Here is a 7283-nt window from a genome sequence, read left to right as displayed (position 1 = left end):
TCACACAATATGTACTCACTGATAAGTGGATATTAGCCCAAAACTTAGGATACCCAAGATATATAATACAACCTTCCCTCCATTTCTTCAGGAAATCCACTTCTAGTCTTCAGCAGTATTCAAATTACCACCCCACCTACCTCCTTCTCTTCTGTTTCTCTATACTTCATTCTCTACACAGTACCTCGAATGAGCCTTTACAATTAGAAATCACATATCATTTTCTAGATTAGAATGCTCTAGGAGATGCCTGGCACTGAGTATAGATATTAAACCATATGACACTCCAGAATTCCACCATTTGATATCTGCGGCCTCACTCCTAACCCCACCTCTTCCCAGATATAGACAGGGAATATCTTGCTATCCTCAGGTAGACTCAACATGCTCACATACAGAATCTGTAATTGGCCTTTCTCTATTTAGAACACTCTGTCGTTATACCTTGCCAATTGGTTCTTTACAATCCATGTTTTAATTCAAAAGTTGGTTCAGAAGGCCATTCCTTGGCCACCCACTCTGAAAGAGCACCCCACATTCATGTTAACCGTATAACCTCTTCTCACATCCATAGCCCTCATGGGCCTCTGAAACTGTGTTGGTTTGTATGCATACTATCTGATCCCTCTGTAAATGCAAGCTAGATGATTATAGGAAAACAGCTGACTTTGTCCTCAGTTCACAGGGTACTGAATGTGGTATTGGACACCTGCTAAAAGAACAAGTATCTTATATCCCCTAATAGGCCCTTTCTTATCTTCATCAGGAATATTTTCCTTCCTCCCAGTATCTTCTCCTGAGAGCTCTGCAGCATTCCCAGGAAAGTCTATTTTGTTGGAGGACTTATACCCTCCACAGAACTGGAAACCAGTCTGTTCAGCTAAAGATGTAGTCTCTCAATTTCTCCCCAAAAGAAGTCTAAGAATGAGTGTCTGACCCATTATGTTTAAATTGATATCACCAGTACACTTAAGATAAAAATTAAATCCATTCCATCCATTCCAAGACAGTATTATTTGACAAATTATCACATTATCTAAAATATAATTTTATCTAAATCTTTGTGTGATGGTAAACCTTATCTTATTTGTGTTGAGAAATACCTTAGAGGTTCTAGTAAAAATCTATTTCTAGATGTGTTTGTGAGGGTGATTCTAGAAGCAATTAGTTCATGAGAACTTTAACATAATGAATTGTTTGATCTAGATACTCGTAATTTGGACACATTACTGTAAAGTGATAGAAGGGGAGGGCCCTGATGGAAGAACTGAGTCATTGCAGAAGAGTTCCTGAGTGGTATTTTGACACCCAGATCCCTTATATATTTCTCTGCTTCCTGGCCACCGCAAAATAAAGAGTTTTGGTTATATTTTCCCAGTGCCTTGATTTTCTGCCTTACTTCAGGGCTAAAGCAATAGGTCCATCCAACCATGGAAAGAGACCTCTGAAACCATGACAATTCAAAATAAATCTTCCCTAAGTTATTTCCCTCAAGTATTACTCACAGTGATAAAAAGTTTAATGCAGAGGCCAGAAAAGGAGTTATCACTATGACTGTTCCTGCTACACGCTTTTAGTGCGAATTATAGTGAGAATAGTGAGCAAAAAATAGACTGGAGAGATTTGAAAAAGCTTGGCCAGAAAAGGAGCAGGATCCAAGATGAGGGCAAGAAAGTCATGGTTGATGAAGAGATTGACAACATGAAAAGAAGCCAAGGATTTACCATTGCAGCAATGGGTGAGATGCTTTCAGGACACATCAGGTATCATAAGACCTTCTCTTGATTAGAGGGCTACTAAAATCCTCAATATGCATAGGATCATTTTATGAAGTGCATTCCCAGCTTTAGCCACCCAGGCTTCAGAGCCTATGATAACCATGGTCTGAGGGGGTCTTTGTAGTCCTCAAGTTTGCAGCAAACAATGCTATCAGCCATATGGCACTGGTTTTACAGACCTTCAGAATGTAAGAATTGGGGCTTATAAAGGTCTTCCATCCAGATTCCAAAGGAAAACCTGGAAGGCCTGGTAACAAGAATCAGAATTCTCCTGGGGTACTCCTAATAGGACCATATATGAAGCTAGTGGAGTAAAGCTGGTAATAACAGGAATAGGGAATGTTGCAGTGCAAAGTTGTAGAAGGCAACAGAGGTACTCCAGGAAAGAAGATGTGTGGTCTGGGACCAGAAAGACAATGGTATGGAGAGGTTCCCAAACACTTGGACACTCACATGTGCCCAGATGCCAGGCAAGGATCTACAGGGTTTAAAGCTTACCCTTCTGGATTTGAGTCTTGCTTTGATATGAATTTTCCATTGGTATTCTCATATTTCTTCCCTTTGAAATGGAATGTTTATACAATATACAATCCCAGATTGTATACTGCAGGCATGTGGCTTGGGGGAGGCAGATATTATGGCACATATATGGAGGCCAGATGACAACTCTGTAGAGTTGACTCTCCCCTTCCACCTTCACAAGGGTTCCAGGAACCAAGCTCAGGTTTCTAGGCAATGAATGCCTTCATTCACTGAACTCTCTCATTGGCTCCAGACTTTTATTGCTTAATTTATAAGGACTTACAACTAAGGTGTTATTTTGAATTTCAATGGGAAACTTTGGGATTGGACATTGAAATACTGTTAGAATTGTAAAGACTTTAGAGGGAAACATGGTGTCATTTGTTATGTGTAAAGTAGTTATGCTACATTTGACTATGGCTTTCTCATTGATTTGAGATTAAATACAGTTTAAGAAGAACTGTAGGATGTCACATTGACATGAGTCAGATTTGTAATGGTTAATATTTATTGTCAATATTGATAAGATTTGATGATACCTAAAAGATTAAAACACTCCTGTGTTTCTGTAAGGGCATTTCTAAAGTAGTTTAGATGATGAGGGTTCTGGACAATCAATAGTCTACTTCATTGATGGATTAAATAGTAATGAAGTAATGGAAAGTTTTGGAGGTTGAGCCTGGATTGAGAAAGTCATTCACTGGTCATGTCTTTTAAAGAGTACATCCTGTCCTGGATCCTTTCTGTTATGCATTTCTGGTTCCTGACTGCCATGGAGTAAGCATCCCCCTCTTGTGTATGCCTCTGCTCCAGTGTCCTATCTTATCACAAGCCACCTGTGACAATGGAGCAAGCAAGAATGTGGGAGCCTGTATAAGAAAGCTGTGAGCTTATTGTGAACTAAAATTGGGGCAGAGTGCAGAATATTCTTTTCCTAAGGTCTCCTAGAAACAAACGTACTCAATGTTATAAGTGACATGAGGGAATGTCCTGGCATATACATAGTATTTTTGCAGGAAAGGTGATATTCTTGACACTTTCACATGAACAGAGATGATAAGACACAGCATGAGGTATATTCCCTCTATGTACTTGTATTTGCTTAAGGTAAATGTAAGCATCACTTCGTGTTTTGCTTGGTTTAATAAAGGAAATGAGAAGTACCTTGTTTATACTATGATTGACCTCAAAAGCCTCAAGTCCCCTGATCACCCTATTCAGATTTCCTTTGCTTTGAGAAGATTTAGCCTTGCTGACTGGGGCCGATCAACACAAAAACATGAATTTAAACCTCTGAAATCATGGGCCAAAGTGAATTCTTCTCCCTTTAAGTTGCTATCTTAGTTAACGTACATAAATTAATATGGGGCAGTTAGACAGTAGGTTACTGGGAAGGATTCTTGAAGGATACAATCCTCTTCCTCCTCTACCTTGCCCTGGGCCCAAAGTGATGGATCCAGGAAACTGCAGACTAAAATTGATGAAACCTGAGCCAAATACATCGCACCTTCTTTAAACTGTTTTTCTTAGGTGTCTATTACAGTGATGAAAAGCTAGACTAACACAATCTTGGAGCAAGAGATACAGCACTCATTTAGGATATTGTGTATTATGTCACTCGGTTGGTAAAGGTGAACTGGACTATGAAACCATTCTACCAAGTCAGACGTACTTCTATCAGGAAAGCTGCCTTCATCTTCCAGTTCACACTGTGATAACTCATAGCCCAACCAAGCCCATCCCTCCTTTATTTGAAATCTAAGATGCACAATCAAACTGTATACAGAGCTCTGCCAGAACTTTGTTCCTTGCATGAAATGAGCGCCAAATTCAGCCTCTTGTTTAACTCTTCTCTCTGGTTTCACTATTGTAAGACGTGCCTTCAAGAGCTAGAAATTTTGTTGATAGATGGGAGAAAGTGTATCCTTAGTATAAATTATCTAACTCCACACTCACTCAATGGTACATAGTATCCACACCTTACTCAATGGTACATATTAGTATAGGTTTTTCCATTCAGTGTTGATTATCAACTCCTGGTCCCCCATGGTAAAAATCCATCTCCAAATAGGAAATGACAGGAGTCTACTCCAAATGTCCAAAGAGCCTAACTGTTTCAGCATTGCTCGAAAGTCTACATCCAACATCCTCTGTGAGACACTGGTTTTTTTAATTTATTTTTTTAATTAGGTATTTTCTTCATTTACATTTCAAATGCTATCCCAAAAGTCCCCCAGTCCCTCAAGGAGCTAAAGGGGTCTGCAACCCTATAGGTAGAACAACAATATGAACTAACCAGTACCCCCAGTACCCCCAGAGCTCATGTCTCTAGCTGCATATGTATCAGAGACCCTGTTTTTTTTTTTTTTAAGGACCACAAGGAACCTCCATATAAAAGAATATCTAAATACAAATGCTTAGGTTGGAGAGGTTTGAACCACTTAAGTAGTTTGAATTTCATTCTTAGCCTTACTACAGGACTAGCTTGTGGTCTTAAATTCTCTGTGGTGACTGTTTCACTGTGTTGACTTGTCTTATTTATGTCACTTTGACACAAGCTAGAGTCTGAAAAGAGGGAACCTCAAATGAGAAAATGCCTCCATAATATCCTTCTATTGGTCATTTTCTTCATTAGTTAATGATGTGGGAGGGCCCATCCCATTGTTGGAGGGGTTACTCATGGGCTAGGAGTCCTGGGTTCTGTACAAAAGCAGGCTGAGAAAGCCATGTGAAGCAAGCCAGTAAGCAGCACACTTCCATGGCTTCTGCATCAGCTCCTGCCTCCAGGTCATTGCTCTTTTTGAGTTCCAGCCCTGACTTCCTTTAGTGATGAACTCTAATGTGGAAATGTAAGCCAAATAAACCCTTTTCTCCCTAACTTGCTTTTTGTCATGGTATTTCATTGGCAGCAATAGAAACCCTAAACAGGACACTCACCTATCTCTTCATTGCCAAGTTCAATACAGACAAGCTTTTCTAGTGTTTCCTTTCATGGAGCATATTTTCTAGCCATCTTTTTACCAAAGTTATTAACCTTGGGCTTTATGCTAGAGTCTCTAGTGTGAGTTCTTACCTTTTCATCTAAAGCATTAGAGACTGTCAAGATGCTAACCAATCAGGCTAATCCCTAGCTTTATGGTAACTGTGAACTCAGAATTTGAGGCTTTTTTAGGATTTCCCTTATTCTGTCAACTACTTACTATATTAAAAGACATAAAGCACACACCTGTGAATATACACATGTGAATACACATACATATGACTATACACACACAAAGACACACATGCACAAACACACACATACACCATCATTGCTAAGTGTTTCATATTGGAAAAAGATTGTTCTGCCTGATGGATTTCTAAGTGAATCTGATGCTTATTCCTATTAAAATAACAAATGACAATAGCTGTCAGTCTATTGGGCCCTAAGTCTTTTTAGTTTAATTATCAAAATCCATTCATATGGTATTCTCTGATCACTCAAGCTACAACCTTTGTAATAGTTTCTCTGTGTAATTTATGAAACATTGACTAGCTACTGCCTTATACTACATAAATATCATATACAATAGTAACATCGTGGAGTATGATTTATGTCATAAACAAACAACTAAAATACATACTTTGGAAATCCTTCCTTTATAATTCTCTCTTTCCTCTCTTGAATGGGATAATTGCTGCATGCATTGGGATAACTGGCTTGTTCTCTATCTTGGTAATGTATCTCTCTGGTTGTGTCTCATTTTTAAATGCTACAAAAAAGACTGAAAGAAAGAACAATATCCTGATTTGACAAGACCTCCACCAGCTCTCAAAGATATAATGAAGACAGTATCTTACTTAATTTAATTTAATGTCAGGATTACATCTTATGCCTTTTTCCTCTGTTGTATGCCAATAAGAGAAAAATTAATTCTTTCAAAGCTTTCAATGGAAACCAAATTTGAGGTATTGAAAAGATGATGTGGTTTACAAAAAGTCAACTTTCCATTTAATTCAGTAACTGTTTATTGACTGTCTATTACAGATAAGATACCGTGGTAGACATGTAGCCATTTGAGAAAATGTCTGTAGTAAAGCATATCCATGAGTCTTTTGGAGACTTTGTTTTTCTTTCTCTGTGTTGTTAAAATAACTGCAAAACAACATAGTCATCACTTCTGCCTAACTTTAATCTAGAAGCAAAGTCTAAATCTTTATGTCCTAAGCAAACTGCCACAGGGTGATTTCTCATGCACTCAGTACTTTAGATTGGAACTATAAACCATAAGCAAAAGAGAGAGCATCCATTTAATGCCCGAATCTGCCCAACTGCGTTGTTCCTTATTTACTGCCTTTAAATGAAATTTTTCATGTACATCAAGAACAGTTTCTCAACAAAGGAAATGCAGCTCTCAGAGCCAAGTACACCATAGCATGGCCATGTGAGGGAATGGCAATTTTTCTGCATGGAATTACCTAACAGATTGGATTTTATTTTTTTAATATTTAGGGATGAGAATTTTTAAGTGAGTGGACATGCTAATGTTAACTTTTCTGTGAGATAAAAGATTTTAGACATTTTTGCAAATATTTGAAATCATCTTGTTCTCCTCTCCATGTGTCTATGAAATGAATCCTAGCACTGGGATACCCCAAATCTTTCCTTCTGGAAGCACACACAATTTAAGTTGCTGCCCAATTTAAAGGTATGTTTTAGAGAGGAGTACTTAGGCAAGAAATCAAGGATGTATAATCCCACCTGTGAAAAATTGATTTGCTGACTTTTGTCATCTCTCTAAAGATAGGCAAACTAAGTAACAATATTGTCATTGTGCAAGATGTGTTTGGTGAGAAGGAGAGAAAATCAGACTCAACCTGGCCTACACCATAAGGAAATTTATATTGCACACTCCAACATGAAGAAGAAGAAGAAGAAGAAGAAGAAGAAGAAGAAGAAGAAGAAGAAGAAGAAGAAGAAGAAGAAGAAGAAGAAGAAGAAGA

At 38.2% G+C, this 7283-nt stretch overlaps 1 protein-coding gene and 1 pseudogene across 1 annotated transcript in view; one reads left to right on the top strand and one right to left on the bottom strand.

The window, feature by feature from the left end:
• The window catches only part of LOC110306236, an 88553-nt pseudogene extending 88383 nt beyond the window's left edge, over nt 1–170 (bottom strand).
• The window catches only part of Cpa6 (carboxypeptidase A6), a 364349-nt gene that overhangs the window by 112421 nt on the left and 244645 nt on the right, over nt 1–7283 (top strand). The gene's annotated exons all lie outside the window — the stretch shown is intronic.

Source organism: Mus caroli, chromosome 1 (genome assembly GCF_900094665.2).
Source record: "Mus caroli chromosome 1, CAROLI_EIJ_v1.1, whole genome shotgun sequence".
NCBI classification, from domain to species: Eukaryota; Metazoa; Chordata; class Mammalia; order Rodentia; family Muridae; genus Mus; species Mus caroli.
This window is presented reverse-complemented; position numbering and strand designations above follow the sequence as displayed.